The 15,885-nt window shown below is 44.4% G+C and overlaps 1 long non-coding RNA gene across 1 annotated transcript; it reads left to right on the top strand.

The window, feature by feature from the left end:
• Nucleotides 1–147: 147 nt before the first annotated feature.
• On the top strand, nucleotides 148–7,381 carry LOC120094849 (uncharacterized). The gene is made up of 4 exons (XR_005489545.2): nucleotides 148–463; nucleotides 2,114–2,377; nucleotides 6,689–6,804; nucleotides 7,145–7,381. It is a non-coding gene; the product is annotated as an uncharacterized LOC120094849 (long non-coding RNA).
• Nucleotides 7,382–15,885: the final 8,504 nt, after the last annotated feature.

The following is a 15,885-nucleotide window of genomic DNA, read 5'->3' on the forward strand; positions in this document are numbered from 1 at the left end:
AGGCTTTTCCGAAGGATTGTTTTGTGGTGACTGTGGTGTGGAAATGAATCTATTCTGGGGCTCTTTGTTCTCAATTCCAAATGCTGGCTTGTTTTGCTTCTTCTCCCCCCACTCCCTTCTTAATCTTATTTCTAACAGCACAGAGAAGCTTTGCAGCACTCTGATGTGTGCTGAGGTAGTCACTGAATAAATGTTGAGCAAATGCTATAGTTTTACTTTGGATGAAGCATCCCATGTACAACAGTGATATTTTCAAATGGAAATGGATTATATTAACCCACTTCTTTCCCTTTTCATTACTGTCAGATTAGACTGGTCCTGTTCAGTCAGGTTGGTCCCAACAAGAGCACTGTCTAGTCATGAGGAAGAGCCTGAAATCCTGTCTTCGGAGTAGTGATGGAAAGTTGGGGAATATTTGCCCAAGACACTTTGATAAAGAGCCACACACAGCCTGCTAGCAAACGTGAGTGAATCAGAAAGGGCTGGCCCCAGGAAAAAAGCTGAGATGAGCTGGGCACCACTCAACTCGTTCAGCCATTTATCCAGAAACTTTTTTCTTACTGGCCTGTGAATTGAGGACACACTTGGGAGCACAGACAAGAGCTTGTTTTCCAGAGCATCCTCTCTGAGTGTGACCATGAGACAGCTGCCAGGAACTTGGAGTACGGCAGGCAGAGCGCCCGCTCTCGAGCACGTCAACTGTAATGTGAGATACAGAGAAGGCACGAGGGCACAGCTTTAGAAGCATTATATAGTGGAAGGAACATGGCTGCCGCAGGGGAGAGATGGGTAATTAGACAAAAGAGAGAACAGGAATAGCAAGAGGAACAATAATAAAAATGCTGCCAGACTATGAGAAAGTGAAGGAAGAACCTCAAATACACAGTGCTCAGTAAAACATGAGAGGCATTAGGTCGTGAATACAGGTGTGGTGCACACCTTTAATCCCAGAAGAGGCAGGAGGATCTCCAAGTTTGACTGCAGCCTGCTGCAGAGCGAGTTCCAGGACAGCCACAGCCACACAAAGAAACCCTATCTTGAAAAGTATACATACAAACAAACAAGCAAACAGATGACAGGTTTCGAAGACTACGCACTGTGTGATTCCCCAGCTCTTGGCTGTCCTAGAAAAGGCAACACTATAGAGTCAGTAACAGCAGCACTGTTGGTGGAAGTGTGAGCTGGTGGAAAGGAGAGGCAAGACAAAGTGGAACACAATGGGTTTTTAGGGCAGTGCAGCTCTTCTGTATGATGCTGTAAAGACAGATCCACGATGTTATGTATTTGTCAAAACCCACAAAATGCCCAGCACAAAGAGAGGCACTCACACAGCGTGATGGGATCATTAACTACCACTGACCTCTTTTTGCTAATATGAGAGATTGAACGTGTCTTCTTCCAACAGACTCACGTTCAACTTTCACTAAAATGACAGCAAGATTTAAAACAATGAACCTGGGGGTTGGGGATTTAGCTCAGTGGTAGAGCATTTGCCCAGCAAGTGCAAGGCCCTGGGTTCGGGCCCCAGCTCTGAAAAAAAAGAAAAAGGAAAAAAAAAAAAACCAACCAATGAACCTGAACTCTAGTAACAGCTGAAGAACTGTGCAGGGTCAGTAGATGAGCTAACAGGAAAGGGATTTAATTCAGTGGTGGTTCTGTGGTGGGCTTTTTTTGTATGTGCTGATTTGAATAGGTATGGCCCCTATAGATTCATGTATTTAATGATTGGCCCATGAGGAGTAGCACTATTAGGAGGTGTGGCCTTGGAGTAGGTGTGACCTTGTTAGAGGAAGTGTGTCATTGTAGGAGTGGGCTTTGAGGTCAAGCCCAGCACAGTATGGAAGAGACCCTTCTCCTGGATGCCTATGGAAGACGGTCCCTTCCTTTAGACTGGATCAAGATGTATTACCCCCCAGCTCCTTCTCCAGCACCACATCTGCCTGGATCACACCATGCTTCCTCCCATGATGATAATGGACTAAACCTCTGAACCTGTAGGCCAATTAAATGTCATCCTTTATAAGAGTTGCTTTGGTTATGATGTCTCTTCAATGCAGCAAAACCCTGACTAAAGCACCACAGTAAAGGAAGTTTCCCACTTTTTTTCTTGAAGGGGCTGAGAAGTTACCGGATGTTTAGTTTTCCTGCATGGCCATGTCTGGATGCAAATCAAGGATGTGGGAGTCTTCAAATCCTGCCAGGATTTGACTAAGATGCACTTTTGAAAGATGTGCACTGTCCAGTTATACACGGGACTGTCTGAGAGAAGCCTTACCATGGAGAATCCTGTAACGCCTGGTCCTGAAAGCATCGTTTCCTGGTGACGCTTGCTGTGAATGATACAAGCTTCAGTCAACCCAGTGTCCCTGTGAATCCTGTAAGAGTCTCATGGAGCCTCAGTTGGTTAGTTGTTAGCACTTGGATGCCCAGAAAGGCTTTGCCACGTCCATGGGGCTGAAGCATTGAGGTCCTTGATATGGCAGTGACTATGTCAACAATACACATTCTCCCAGGGCTTCCTCCAGTCAGGGCTTCCTTCACTCCCACAATTGCCCTTGATTAGCCATCATAACCACATGGTAAGTAAGATCCTATTGCTGAAGGCATCATTCATACATTTTTGGCTATAGAACACAGAGAAAATCAGTCATAAGCTGACTAGGAAACTTCCTCCCTGCTGGCTTGATTTCATGGTACTAGAGGGTGTGGTTCAGGCTGTGGAGAAAGGGATCAATGGTCATCAAGTGTGGGATACTACATGCTATAATATTGACTTGCCAGACGAGAGATGCCTATTGGTACAGTGGTGGCATCTCTGCTAGGAGATAACTATCTGCTTTCTAGTTGGATTGGGGCCTGTTCCATCCATGGGAATTTCATGTCTTGGTCAAAAGCCAATGGTGGGGAAGGTCATAGACCCAGGGTAGTACTTAGTACTATCATTTGCTAAACGGTGCTGTCAAATAGCACTCTAATGATCTGTGTTTGTACCCACACACCTAGACTGCTCTCAACCTTCGTCAGAGAAGCTTCCTTCTGTAGTGGGCATCAGTAAACTGGGAGGTGAAGAATTGGTTAATTTGCTGGAAATATAGAGACTCAGTGCTTAATCCCAGCCTGAATATCTGTATTATTCTTCCCTGTCATATTCAGGGAATAGCATAGAAGAGAAGGTAGGAAGAAGGCAAGAGCTAGATAGAGAGTGAAGAAGGATGCTGGGAAATGGCATCTTCTGGACACAACATGGCTATCAAAGCCATGAATACACAGCAGCTGTGGCTACCTGCACAAGATGTACACAAGGTAAGGCCAGCCGAAGTCCTGGTATAGATAGTAGGTGATCATCAGGCCTCACTCCGTAGTGAGGAGTTAGCAGGGGATATTTGCTGGAAAAAGGAGAATCATTCTTTTTTATTAATTAATTAATTAATTAATTAATTTTTACACTCTTGATTTTATTCCCTTCCCGGTCCACCCCTTGAGAATTCCACATCCCATACCTCCTCCCCACACCCCCTGCACTCCACCACCCCCGTCTCCACAAGGATGTCCCTACCCAACTCACCCTTCTAGAACTCTAAACTCTAAACTCCCTAGGACCTCTAGTCTCTTGAGAGTTAGGTGCATCTTCTCTGACTGAGCCCAGACCGGGGAGTCCTCTGCTGTATATGTGTGTGTTGGAGGCCTCATCTCAGCTGCTGTATGCTGCCTGGTTGGTGATCCAGTGTCTGAGAGATCTCAGGGGTCCAGGTTAGAGACTGCTGGTCCTCCTACAGGGTCGCCCTCCTCCTCAGCTTCCTCCAGCTTTTCCCTAATTCAACAGAGGGGTCAGCGGCTTCTGTTCATTGGTTGGGGCACACATCTGCATCTGACTCTTTCAGCTGCTTGTTAGGTATTTTGGGGAGTATCATTCTTTGTTGAGGGTGTGGCCACTTCTAGGTCTTCTGTGCTCCAGTGTGCATAGACAGGCAGCATTAACTGGCCTTCGAGGGTTATAAAAAACAAATCAAAACACGAGTTTAGGAGCAGTCATGTTGGGGATACTTAGGGGATTGCCGGGGGGGGGGGGATGGGAACATGATTATATTTTATTGGCTGCAAGCATGAAATTCTCAAAATTAAAAATTACTCATAATAACAAATTTTCATTTTATTTTAAAGCTATCCTTGCAGATACTGTATCACTTACACAACTATGAGAATGGCAAAGCTGACTTAATGTTGTATTTCTTATCCCAACTCCGGTCAATTTAAATAATCTGTTCTTTCCATATGTATGAATGTAACACTTTTTTTTTTAATGTTTCTTAACATAAAAACTACTTGGTCTGAAATCACAGGGACGAAACACTGTTTTGGCTTTTCAATGAACACACATAGTTGATTGAGAAATGTCTTCAACAAGGAATTGAAATAACTCAATTGAGATGGCTCAATGGGAAAATGGCCTGCCACACAAGCCTGGGGTCTGACTTCAAATCCATAGCACATAAAAGCTGGGCACAGGGACATACACAAATGCAAACCCATTGCTAGGACAATGAGAGCAGAAGAATCTTTGATCCTTGCTTACCAGCCAGTCTAGCCAAAACAGTGAGCTCCAGTTTTCATGAGAGACTCTTGTCTCAAAAAATAAGGTGGAGGGACATCAAGATGGGTCAGCAAGGAAGGGTGCTTGCTACAAATCCTAGTGACCTGCGTTGTTGTTTTTGTTTGTTTGTTTGTTTGTTTTTTTGTTTTTCAGAGCTGGGGACCGAACCCAGGGCCTTGCGCTTGCTAGGCAAGCGCTCTACCACTGAGCTAAATCCCCAACCCCATGACCTGCGTTTTATCCCCAAAATCTATAAAAAGGAAGATAACAAGAACCAACTCCACAAAGTTGTCTTCTGGCCTCTGCACATGTGTTGTGGTGCCCCTCCCCCGTGACATGTCATAGACCCATATACACATACCATAAGAATTAAAATTAAAAAATTAAACTTGCTAGATCTATTTATTTTGCTTTATGCCTATGGGTGTTTTGTCTGCGTATATGTATATGTACTATAATACATGAGGTTTGGGCACACAGAGGTCAGAAGACAGTGTTGGATCCCCTGGAACTGGAGTTATAGACAGCTGTGAGCTACCACATGGGTTCTAGGGGCTGAATCCAGGTTGTCTGCAAGAGCACCAAGAGTTCTTAAGTTCTGAGCCATCACTCCAGCCCCGTAACAAAATAAACATTAGAAATTTAAGGTGGAAAGTGATAGAGGCAGACGCCTAACCCCTGACCCCAATGCTGACCCCTGGCTTCCACTCATACACACTCAGCTAAGTTCACCTGTACATAGATGCACACACATGAATCACACATGTGGGGAAAGTCTCAACAGCGTGATCTGTATGCCTCTAGAACGAACATTTGGGGGCTTTGTTCCTGGACAATGTCGAGTGGACTTGGTGACATTTGTTGGCTCCAGGGATGGTTTTGTTTTCCCTTATAAATTTTAGAACTCTAATGTTTGTTCGGGGCTGGCTTTTCAGGCCTACAACTGTGGTCCTTCAGTTCACTAACGTCAGAGGACCATAAGCTTGAGACCTGCTTGAGTTGTGAGCTCCAAGCCAGTCTAGGCAACACTGTCTCCAAATAAAACGCAAAAAGACACCTGTGGCTATAGTTCCATAATAGTTTGTCTAACATGGATGAGGCCCTGAGTTCAATCCCCACTACTGAAAAATATCGAACGCTAACAATCTGCACAAATTGGTACAGAATGAAGCCTAGAAAAAGAAACACTATAGATCAAACAGTAACCATATAGACCAAACAGAAACTATCAAACTGTATGTAGATCAAACAGTAATCAGAGCTTAGTGGGACACACAGGAGGAGAGTTTGGGGGCCAAGATGGTTTCTCTCATTATTGTTGGATTTAAATTAGTTGAGGCAAAATTTTGTACCTCAGTGTAAGTGTCAACGAAAGTATGTTTAATTATTCAAAGTTTTTAAAAAGCAAACCTTAATGTGAGCTATGGGCTTTATGAACTCAGCAACTATTGAAAATGACCATACCACTGCAAAAGTGGAAACTGCTGCTTTCTGTACTTTATGCTGTTTCCTCTCCTCTCCTCTCCTCTCCTCTCCTCTCCTCTCCTCTCCTCTCCTCTCCTCTCCTCTCCTCTCCTCTCCTCTCCTCTCCTCTCCTCTCCTCTCCTCTGCTCTCCTCTCCTCTCCTCTCCTCTGCTCTCCTCTCCTCTCCTCTCTTCTCTTCTCTTCTCTTTTCAGTTCTCTTCGCATCTCTTCTCTTTGCTTCTCTTCTCTCTCCCTCTTTCTTTCTTTCTTTCTTCCTTCCTTCCTTCCTTCCTTCCTTCCTTCCTTCCTTGCTTCTTTCTCTCCTTTTTTGGAGACAGGGTCTCTCTACATAACTCTGGCTGTCCTGGAACTCACTGGCCTCGAACTCTTGGCTATCTACCAGCCTCTGCCTTCTAAGTTCTGGTGTTAAAGGAGTGCACCACCACACTTAGCTCCGGTGCTCAGTTTTTATATGAAAAATGAAATCTGTTAATTAAAAAAAGAAGCCTTAATCACTTGTGATATATTGACTTCAGGCATATAGCTAAGAAGACAGCTCTGGAGAATAAATATGACAGCTACCCTGGATTCTCCCGGGTAACTAATGATCCTGTTCTCTTGCTTCTGTGTTAGGAGGGCACTCCAGGAAGAGTCATCAAGAACAGGCCTACAGGCCACCCCATCCTTTGGACTCCATCTGAATTTCAGGTGGCCATCCAGAGAGCTGATATGCAGGAGTGTTTTGCTAGGTAGGTCTCAGCCCTCACTCTCCCCGGTTTTCAACAACACTGTTTTTAAAATGTAGGAGCCATGACTTCCTTCCAAATCTCAAAGAGGAAGGAAGTGATGATTCTTCCCTAGACAGCCAAATGATTGCTAGTATTGTCAAAAAAGAGACTCAGAGGCAGAGAGATTGTTGGGCTTGTAGACCTGGTACAGGAATAAATGAAGGAAGGAAGGAAGGAAGGAAGGAAGGAAGGAGAGGAGGAAGAGGATGAGGAAGAGCTAGAAAGGAAGAAGGAAGGCAGGAAACAAGGGAGTCTCTGTTACTTGTCTGCTGATGCTAATTTATCTGTATTGCCTCTGCAGACTCATCTGTAGACTGTGTAAAAGGAAAGTGAAGTTATGTGGAGCTGACTAGGTGGTTTTTCTTAGGAAATCTACAGGAGAGCCTCAGTATATGAGAAGGTGGGTGCTGTGACTGAAGGTAAGGAAACAGCCTAGGATAGCCCAGTGTCTCAGCCCATCTCTCACCTGTCCTCCTGACTCACAGATGCCCTGGGCTCCAGAATTTCCAGAACCCCAAGGCCATGGAAAATCTCTGCTAGACCCACCACCCTTATTTTATATATAAGCGGTCTTGTTGAAGGTCTGCCTAGTTGAAGTAGGTAGCATTCACCAGGAAATCAGACCCAGGATCCTGACCTCTGGGTCCATGACCTCTCTGCGCACTGCTTTGCTTGAGTCGTGTTGTGACCACTTTTTGTTTGTTGAGTGGGAAACACCCTACAAGCCCAAACATGAGCTCTGCCCTCTGTGAATGGAAACAGCAGCCCACACACAAATCATTGCCACCACCTAGGCAGCAGCACCCACCCCCAAATGCCAGCAAGAGTCTTCTGATTCTGGCAGGTTGTGTTCCCAACCACAAAAATATTGCTGTAGGCCCCCAAAGCCTCTGAGTGGGTTCTGTCTGGAGGAGGGATGAAACTTTGGCTTAGAGTCAAAAGCAACTTCTATGAATGTGTTCTGTGTCAGTCAGCACCGTGCTTACCATAGCAGCCAAATCTTTGGTGGGTATCGTCTTATTTTTCCTGCCAGATTCTCTGTTACAGAGGACAAAGTTCCCAAGTGCCTAGCTTGGTGTTGTATACTTAAGCTAACAATACTTAGTTAATTGTGCTTATGTTCAGGGCCATTTGACCTATTTCTGATCATGAAAGGGGAAGAGAGACAACGCTAAAAGTCCAACACAGGCAGACAAACTTTTGAACCTGTTCTTACAGGTTCAAAAGGGCATGGCAAACATGAGAAGGAACCAGGCCTGCAGCCAGTCAGAGCGTACTACAAATAGCACTGCCCACTGGAACAGTCCATGGGTTGACCCCTTTGGACGCATGTGCTGGGTAGTTTTATGTCAACTTGACACAAGCTAAAGTCACCTGAGAGGAGGGAACCTCAATGGAGAAAATGCCTCCAAAGATTAGGCAGTAGACAAGCCCATGAGACATTTTCTTAATTAGTGATTACTGCGAAAGGCCGGCCTACTATGTCATCCTTGGGTTGGTGGTCCTGATGCTATACGAAATCAGGTGGAGCAAGGCATGGTAAGAAAGCTGTAAGCAGCACTCCTCCGTGGGTTAAATGCTATGCATGATGCATTCAATCTGCATCAGAGCTGCCTCCTCCAGGTTCCTGCCCCGTTTGAGTTCCTAGTCTGACTTCTTTCAATGATGAACAGTGATTGGGAAACATAAGCCAGATAAACCCTTTCCTCCACAAGTTGCTTTGGTCATGGTGTTTCATCACAGCAGTGATAACCCTAACGGGGACAACACATTATCTCTTAGAATAGCAACTCCTCTAACGGACTTACTCCTGGACTTGTTCAGATAATGGATCTGAGGCTTAAAAAAACAAACAAACAAACAAACAAACAAACAAACAAACTAACTAATGAAATAGAACCTGGGCCAGGCTAGAATAGTGATGAAGTCACAGATTTAGTTGACTTCCAAACATTGTCTCCGTATCTGGATGATCAATAGCCTTTTGAGTTTTAGGAGATGCTAGGAGTGCCATAAACAGTGTGTGCAGCATGCTTTTTTTTTTTTTAAAGATTCATTTATTTCATGTATGTGAGCACACTGCTGCTCTCTTCAGACACACTGGAAGAGATCTCATTGCAGATGGTTGTGAGCCACCATGTAGTTGCTGGGAATTGAACTCAGGACCTCTGGAAGAGCAGTCAATGCTCTTAACTGCTAAGCCATCCCTCCATCTCAATCATACTTTCTTGGGGGGTTCTCTGCTGGTCTTTAACCTTTAGGCTACCATGTTGTTTCTATTGCCTATAGTTTCCCAATGAACCTAAGATACCAGATGAAGCATCTAGAGACTGTAGATCCATAAGTTTACAAACCAGATATATTAACAAGACTTCCTAGGTTGAGAGAAATGGGTATGCTAGCTGCTGTGGTTTGAATCCTAAGTATCTTCCACAGGATGGTCTATTGAATGCTTGTTCCCCCAGATTGATGGCACTATTTTGGGAGGTTTTAGTTCCTTTAGGAGGTGAGATTCAGTTGGCAGAAGAAGGTGACCAGGAGCAGGCCTGTGAAGGTCATAGCTGGGCCGCTGTAAGGTCATAGCATAGTACACTTTCTGTTTCCTGGTTGCTGATCTGTGGACAGTTTTCACTGCACACTCTTGCTGCCATGGACTATGCCTATGTCCTCACCTCTATGATAGACTGTCTCTAACCACTTCACTTGGCAATTAGTTATAATGGGCAATTAATTAGATGCTCAATAGGGTGGTGGTTAATCTCTTCCTTTTTACCCCTAGCCCTGCCTTCTCCCATAATTCCTAGCTAACTCTCTCTTTCTACTCAACATTCTCACTATTGGAGACAGAGTTCTGCTGGAGCCTCCAAGCTGATCCTGAACTGATCCTTCTGCTTTATGCTCTCTGGCACTGGGATTACGGGCCTGTGCTACTACATCTAGCTAATAGCTCTATTTGGATGGTGTGTGTGTGTGTGTGTGTGTGTGTGTGTGTGTGTGTGTGTGTGTGTATCGTGTCAGGGAATGAAGAATAAGCATTTCTGGAACTCTTCCTTCCTCTTGACCAGAAACAGTGTTCTACTTGACATTGGTGGTGCCAGTGTATTACACTGGGCAGAAGAAGGCTTTTGTGAACTCTGGAGCTTGGGGATAGTTCAGAATCAGTCTTTTCTCTTATTCAGACATAAATCTAGCACACTGGCCCAAGAAAGAACATCAGGGTGTCAGTGAGGAAAGAGAGAGGGAGTGGAGTGACAGAATAAATTAGTTAGATAATTTTATAGATCCAATATCTGAGCCTATATCTTGTATGATGCATAAGTTGATGCCATCCATCAACCAGAGAATATGCAAAGAGTGAGCTCTCTGAATACTCAGCTCTAATGGGATATCTCCATCAAATCCATCCCCGCTGGGCTCAGGGAACCATAAGGAAGAGGAGGTGGAAAGAGTGTAAGAGCCAAAGGGGATGGAAGACACAAGAAAACAAGGCCTCTAAATCAACAGGACTAATGCACATATGAACTCACAGAGACTGAGGCATCATGAACAGGGCCTGCACGGGTCTGCACCAGATGGTGTCCGAACCCTGAAAGAAGTGGACATGTTGCCTCCATCCCTTACCTGGAAGCTCTGCCCAGTTGATAAAAACTTGCAAATGAAAATCCAACAAGTCTCGGTGAAGAAACAAACTCCTCTTTAGGATAAGCCCAGCAGTAGATAGCCAACGGATAGGCCTCTCTGTTGCCTGTTTGTTTTCGAACTGGAGACAGAATCAGGATAGATCCCTATGGGACAGGAGGTGAGGAGGAAGTGAGAGAGGAGTACAGGGAGGAGAAACCTCCCTGTTTCTTTGAAAGAAAAGGAGTCACCATTACCCCTGCTGAAAGGAGGGCCTTGCTGTGACTAGATGGACACATGAAAGGTTATGTCCAGGAGGCATCTTCAAAACAGGAGGCGAGATGGCCCAGTGGTTAGGAATTATTACTGTGTACACATACGGTCATGAGCTTGGTTCTCAGCACTCATATAAAAAGCTGGTTGTGGATGTCTTAGAGGAAAAAATTCTGGGGTGGCATACTAGAGTCCCCAAATACCATCCTTCTTCCTTCTAGGAGGTTTTGAACCGAGTATGATTTTATGCTCGAGGGGAGCTTTTGCCAAATTTGAAGATTTTTGTACTGTTATAGTTTGGTAGGCAGGCACAATTACCAACTACTGTGCCCAAGGCAGAGATGTTGATGAACATCCTAGAATGCACAGAAACCCCATCTTGACCACAGAATGATTTGTTTCTGATATAAGCAGTGCCAGGAATGAGAACTCATCTAGAGATTGGGAACATTTTATTTAGGGGTCAATGAAAAGGCAATTGCAAATCCCTGCTCAAAAAGCCGTTTTACTCCATTCAGATGTGCTTTTAAAAATGCAAGAAGGTGCACACCTTTAATCCCAGCGTTCAGGTAGCAGAGGCAGGTGGAGTTCGAAACCAGCTTGGTCTACAGAACGAGCTCCAGGACAGCCAGGGCTACCAGGTCTTGAAAAACCAAACCACACAAATATTTAGAAGAAAAGACACACAGGAGAGCTTTTCTGGCAAGGGTTAAGATATGAAATGCACATTTTAAAAAAGAGACTAGTTTCCACAGTAGCACAGCTTCCATCACAAGGGAGGGACGCTGAGAAGCATAACTGAGGTAAATATTTCCCCAACTCCTAAGGCTGCTATGGTCCTCACTCAAGATAGGAAAAGCCAGATTCAATGTTACTTGTTCTTTATTTTCTTTATCACCCAGAGGCATGCTGGCCATCCCTGAAGTAGAGTCAAGGATTTTGAGACTTTTCTCTGTCACTAATGAGGTTCTAGATTCTCCCCACCAAAGGCCTGGGTTGACAAGTCTAAAGAGATGAGACGAGGTCTGTGTATGTCAGTTTCTGCAGCTGTAGCTCTAGGCCTTTTCTCCCAGGAATCCTAGGATCCAGGTCTTCAAGGTCCGGTAGAGCCTGAGCAGTGGAGAGTCTCATTGTTTAGACCAAGGGATGCTATGTATACCATGTCCATAACCTAACATCCCATAGATGCCAAGATTTGAGGCAGTTTTTGAAGCCCCAACTTCTTCCTTCTGGGTTAGGTTACTCTCAGATTTGGGTGTTGTAGAAAATTTTAATTCCAATCCAGGATTTCTACCCTGCCTTGATCATTCAGTTCCTGGATAAAAGACACACATACAAACTTTGTATTCACAGTAAGCCTTAAACAGTACAAGAGCTAGACATATATCTACCCTTTATGCTATTAAAATCTACTTTCCTACTGATAACCTTGAGTTATTAATTACTTCGTTTCATCTGGGCTGTTCTTAACTCCAATTGGCCAGCCCTCAGAGCCATGTATTCTTTTTTTTTTTTTTTTTTTTTTTTTTGGTTCTTTTTTTCGGAGCTGGGGACCGAACCCAGGGCCTTGCGCTTCCTAGGTAAGCGCTCTACCACTGAGCTAAATCCCCAGCCCCAGAGCCATGTATTCTTGACTTCTAACCCATGGCAACGTTTTCTTCCTCCTTTCTTTCTTTCCTCGTGGTTCTCCTATGACCCCTCAGGCCAGGGAACCCTAAAACCCTACTATGTCTCTTCTACCCAGCTATTAGTTGTCAGCATCTTTATTCACCAACCAGAAATAACTTTGGGGCAGGGTCACATAGCGTCACTTGGGTCTACATGCAGTCTCTGGGGCAACCAGGTCTTGGGGGCCTGCACTTAGCTTTATAATACACAGCAAAAGACCAAACCTCAACACTTGGGGTGTTGAAAAGAACATGAAAGTGAGAGTAAACAATAGCCCATGGTTTTCTATAATTTGGGGGAAACCTAAACATAATTTTCCTGGTCTGTATTCCATTTATGCATGAATCCAATCATTTACCCATCCATCCATCTATTGAGTCCAGGCCTGTTCAAACTCATAGTGGAAACTTTAAGTTAACTAAGAAAAATGAATCCCAGAATAGCAGTGTTTATACTTGGGCATTCATAACCTGGGTTTATCTTCCAGCTCTGCTACTTTCTTGGGATAAGTCTTTCAATTTCCCTTTTTTTTTTGCCAACTTTATTTTTTTAATCTTATATATTTAAGGTATATGAGCACACTGTAGCTGTCTTCAGACACATCAGAAGAGAGCATCAAATTGCATTACAGATGATTGTGAGCCACCATGTGGTTGCTGAAAATTGAACTCAAGTACTCTGGAAGAGCAGTCAGTGCTCTTAACCACTGAGCCATCTCTCCAGCCCTCAATTTCCCTTTCTTTCTTCCTTCCTTTCTTTCTTTCTCCCTTTCTTCCTTTCTTTCTTTTATCATCTAGTATGTATGTATGTATGTGTGTGTTTGTAAGTATGTATGTATGTATGTATCCATCTAATGTGTGTAAGTGTGTACTGGAGTATATGTATATACATCACATGCATGGAGTGCCTGTGTAGAACAGGGAAAATGACAGAACTCCTGGAACAAGTTCTAGGCAGTTGTGACCTGCTAGGAACATGGGTACTGGGAACTGAACCTCAGCTCTCTGAAAAAGCAGCAAGTTCTCTTAACCACTGAGCAATCTGTCCAGCCCCCGCAGCTTCCCTATCTTTAAGGATGGAATAACATTATCTATATGAAAGGTGCTCTCAACAGATTAAATGAAACATTTAGGTACAGTGCTTAACAGAAAGCCTTGTAGAGAGAGCATACTCTATTTGCTATCTATAGCCACTGCTAAGAAGTATTAGGACAGATAATATTTTAACAAGAAATGTTAGAACAAGCAATATTTGGATCTCCATGGAACCCTGATCAATGGGGCTCATTAAAGGAAGATAGAATTTCAAGGCAGGAAACAAGCAACAAAGTATAACCTAGATACCCCACCCCCAAAGCCATTATGACCAGTGTATTTTTCTCTTTTATGGCCAGGGTATTTTGTTCTCTTGTACTCGTGCAGAAAAATGAAATATACAATGGTGTCTACAAGGAATTCTGATGCTGCTAAAACATACAGAGTTCATACCCAATACCAACCAGGTCTTCCTGTGACCCCTTTGATCATGGGACCAGCCTGTCAGCTAGACGTCATCTCTTCCAACAGTTTCGAAAGCCTGCCATAACAGGGTGCCACGGTTTGGGGGTCATGAAATAACAGAAACGTAGTTCTCATAATCTGGAGACCAGATGCCTGAAATAAATATTCTTGGGTCAAAGTCCTGGTGTTGGCAGGCACGTTCATTGGTTAAGTCTGTCATGACAAAGAGCCATAGGCAGGATAATTTAAAGAGCAGAAATTACTAACATCAAGGTGTCCTCGGGGCTAGCAGACACCTTCTTTGGTGTACAGACAGCTGCTTTCTCATAGCTTTGACCTCACATGGCCTTCCTCTGGGCGTCTCTTCTTCTCCATATAAGGACATCAGTCTGGTTCCTTCCTCATTTTGACTTGATCATCTCTTAAAAGTCTTGTCTCCAAATATAGTAACATCCTGAGGTACTGGGCCCAGGCCTTCCACATATGAATTTGGGGAAGGGGCAGTTCAGCCTCCAACCGTAAGTGTCCACACCTTGGATGTTTATAGATCCTGACACTCCATGGCTTCTAGCCACTTACCTCTAATGTCATATTACTGACTCTTCTGTGTGTGTCCTGTCCTGCACTGTTCCTGCTGAAAGGACATTTGTGACAAATTGAAAACCTGTAAAGACCCCCTATTTCCAAATGAAGTTACGCTGGTAGTTTCCAGAGACTAGGGTACAGCTATCTCAGAGTTAGATTACTTTTCAGCCGATTGTAGCACCCCATTACGTAGATGGAAAGTAACCTACTAGACATTATAGAGAACAGAAGCAGAGGGCTGTGCCCATACAAGGATCTGAGCTCAACTCACGGCCTCTTCCAGTCCACATGGGTGTGCCCCAGACAAAGACAGACCAAGACATAGACCCAAAAAGAAAACACCAGTAACAGGAGTTTATCAAGGACACTGGGACAAGAAACCCCATTATCCGTTCACTTGGGTATCAGACCCGAGACTCATACTGTGACCAAGCAAATTCCTAGAGACAAGGAATTCAGCCTGAGCTTTGGCAGCAGAACAAATCAATTTACTTTGAAAAATGTCTCAGGTGCAAAGGGCCAGGGCTGCAACAGTCAGCGGTAGGAATTCCAGTGGGCAGGCCGAGTGGGAGCTTGTGTTTATTCTCTTCAGGAATGAAGGGCCTGCCCGGTCTTGTTCCCAGAGACACGGTGAGGAACCAGCCAAGATAAGGATGGCCACCTTCTTGCGGGGAGGGGTAGACCTAAGCATAGGAGGGAGACAGGGCTAAGACTCCAACCCGGTATATATTTTAGGAATTAGACAGTTGAACAAACACAAGGTGTGGGGAGAGTGATTGGCTCCATCCCATTTGGGAAAGCGCTGTTCTGAGAATCTACCTGAGCAGAAAGCTGAGGCTCCTTTCCTCCACACCTGGTTCAACGTTACAGCGGACCCTACAGTCAGGGTCAAATGGTGAGCTCAAGGCCACAGCTCTGCTTCTCCAGGAAAAGGGAAAGTCTGAAAACTTCACCCAAACTGGCAGACAGTATAAAAAGAGATTCAATTATTGGGCCGTGAACTCAGCGGGCTGAAAAGCTATTAGGGACTTGACTGGAATAGAAGGTCCCTGCTTCAAGTCAGCCTGGGCCTATGCAGTTGTTGCATGGAGTGGGGAACCTAAGTGCCTTAGGTTTCGATCCTACACTGCCTCTTCAGTGTAGCTCTTGTTCCTGGGGTCTGCCATGTTTGCACCCTTCCCATCCTCTGTCTACTTCTTACACTTCCCCTTCAGTTTAAGTATCTGCTGTATCACATGTTTCTTAAAGTGTCCAGAGAGTTTTCTGCCTTTCCTACTTGGATGTCAACTGACATCCTTGGGGGAGTCTTAGATAGGAGACTCAAACACGAGGCTTATTTATTTATTTTAAATGTATTTATTTATTTATTTTATATATATGAGTACAATGTACTCACTCC

The sequence above is a fragment of the Rattus norvegicus genome, chromosome 9, assembly GCF_036323735.1.
Source record: "Rattus norvegicus strain BN/NHsdMcwi chromosome 9, GRCr8, whole genome shotgun sequence".
Taxonomy (NCBI): domain Eukaryota; kingdom Metazoa; phylum Chordata; class Mammalia; order Rodentia; family Muridae; genus Rattus; species Rattus norvegicus.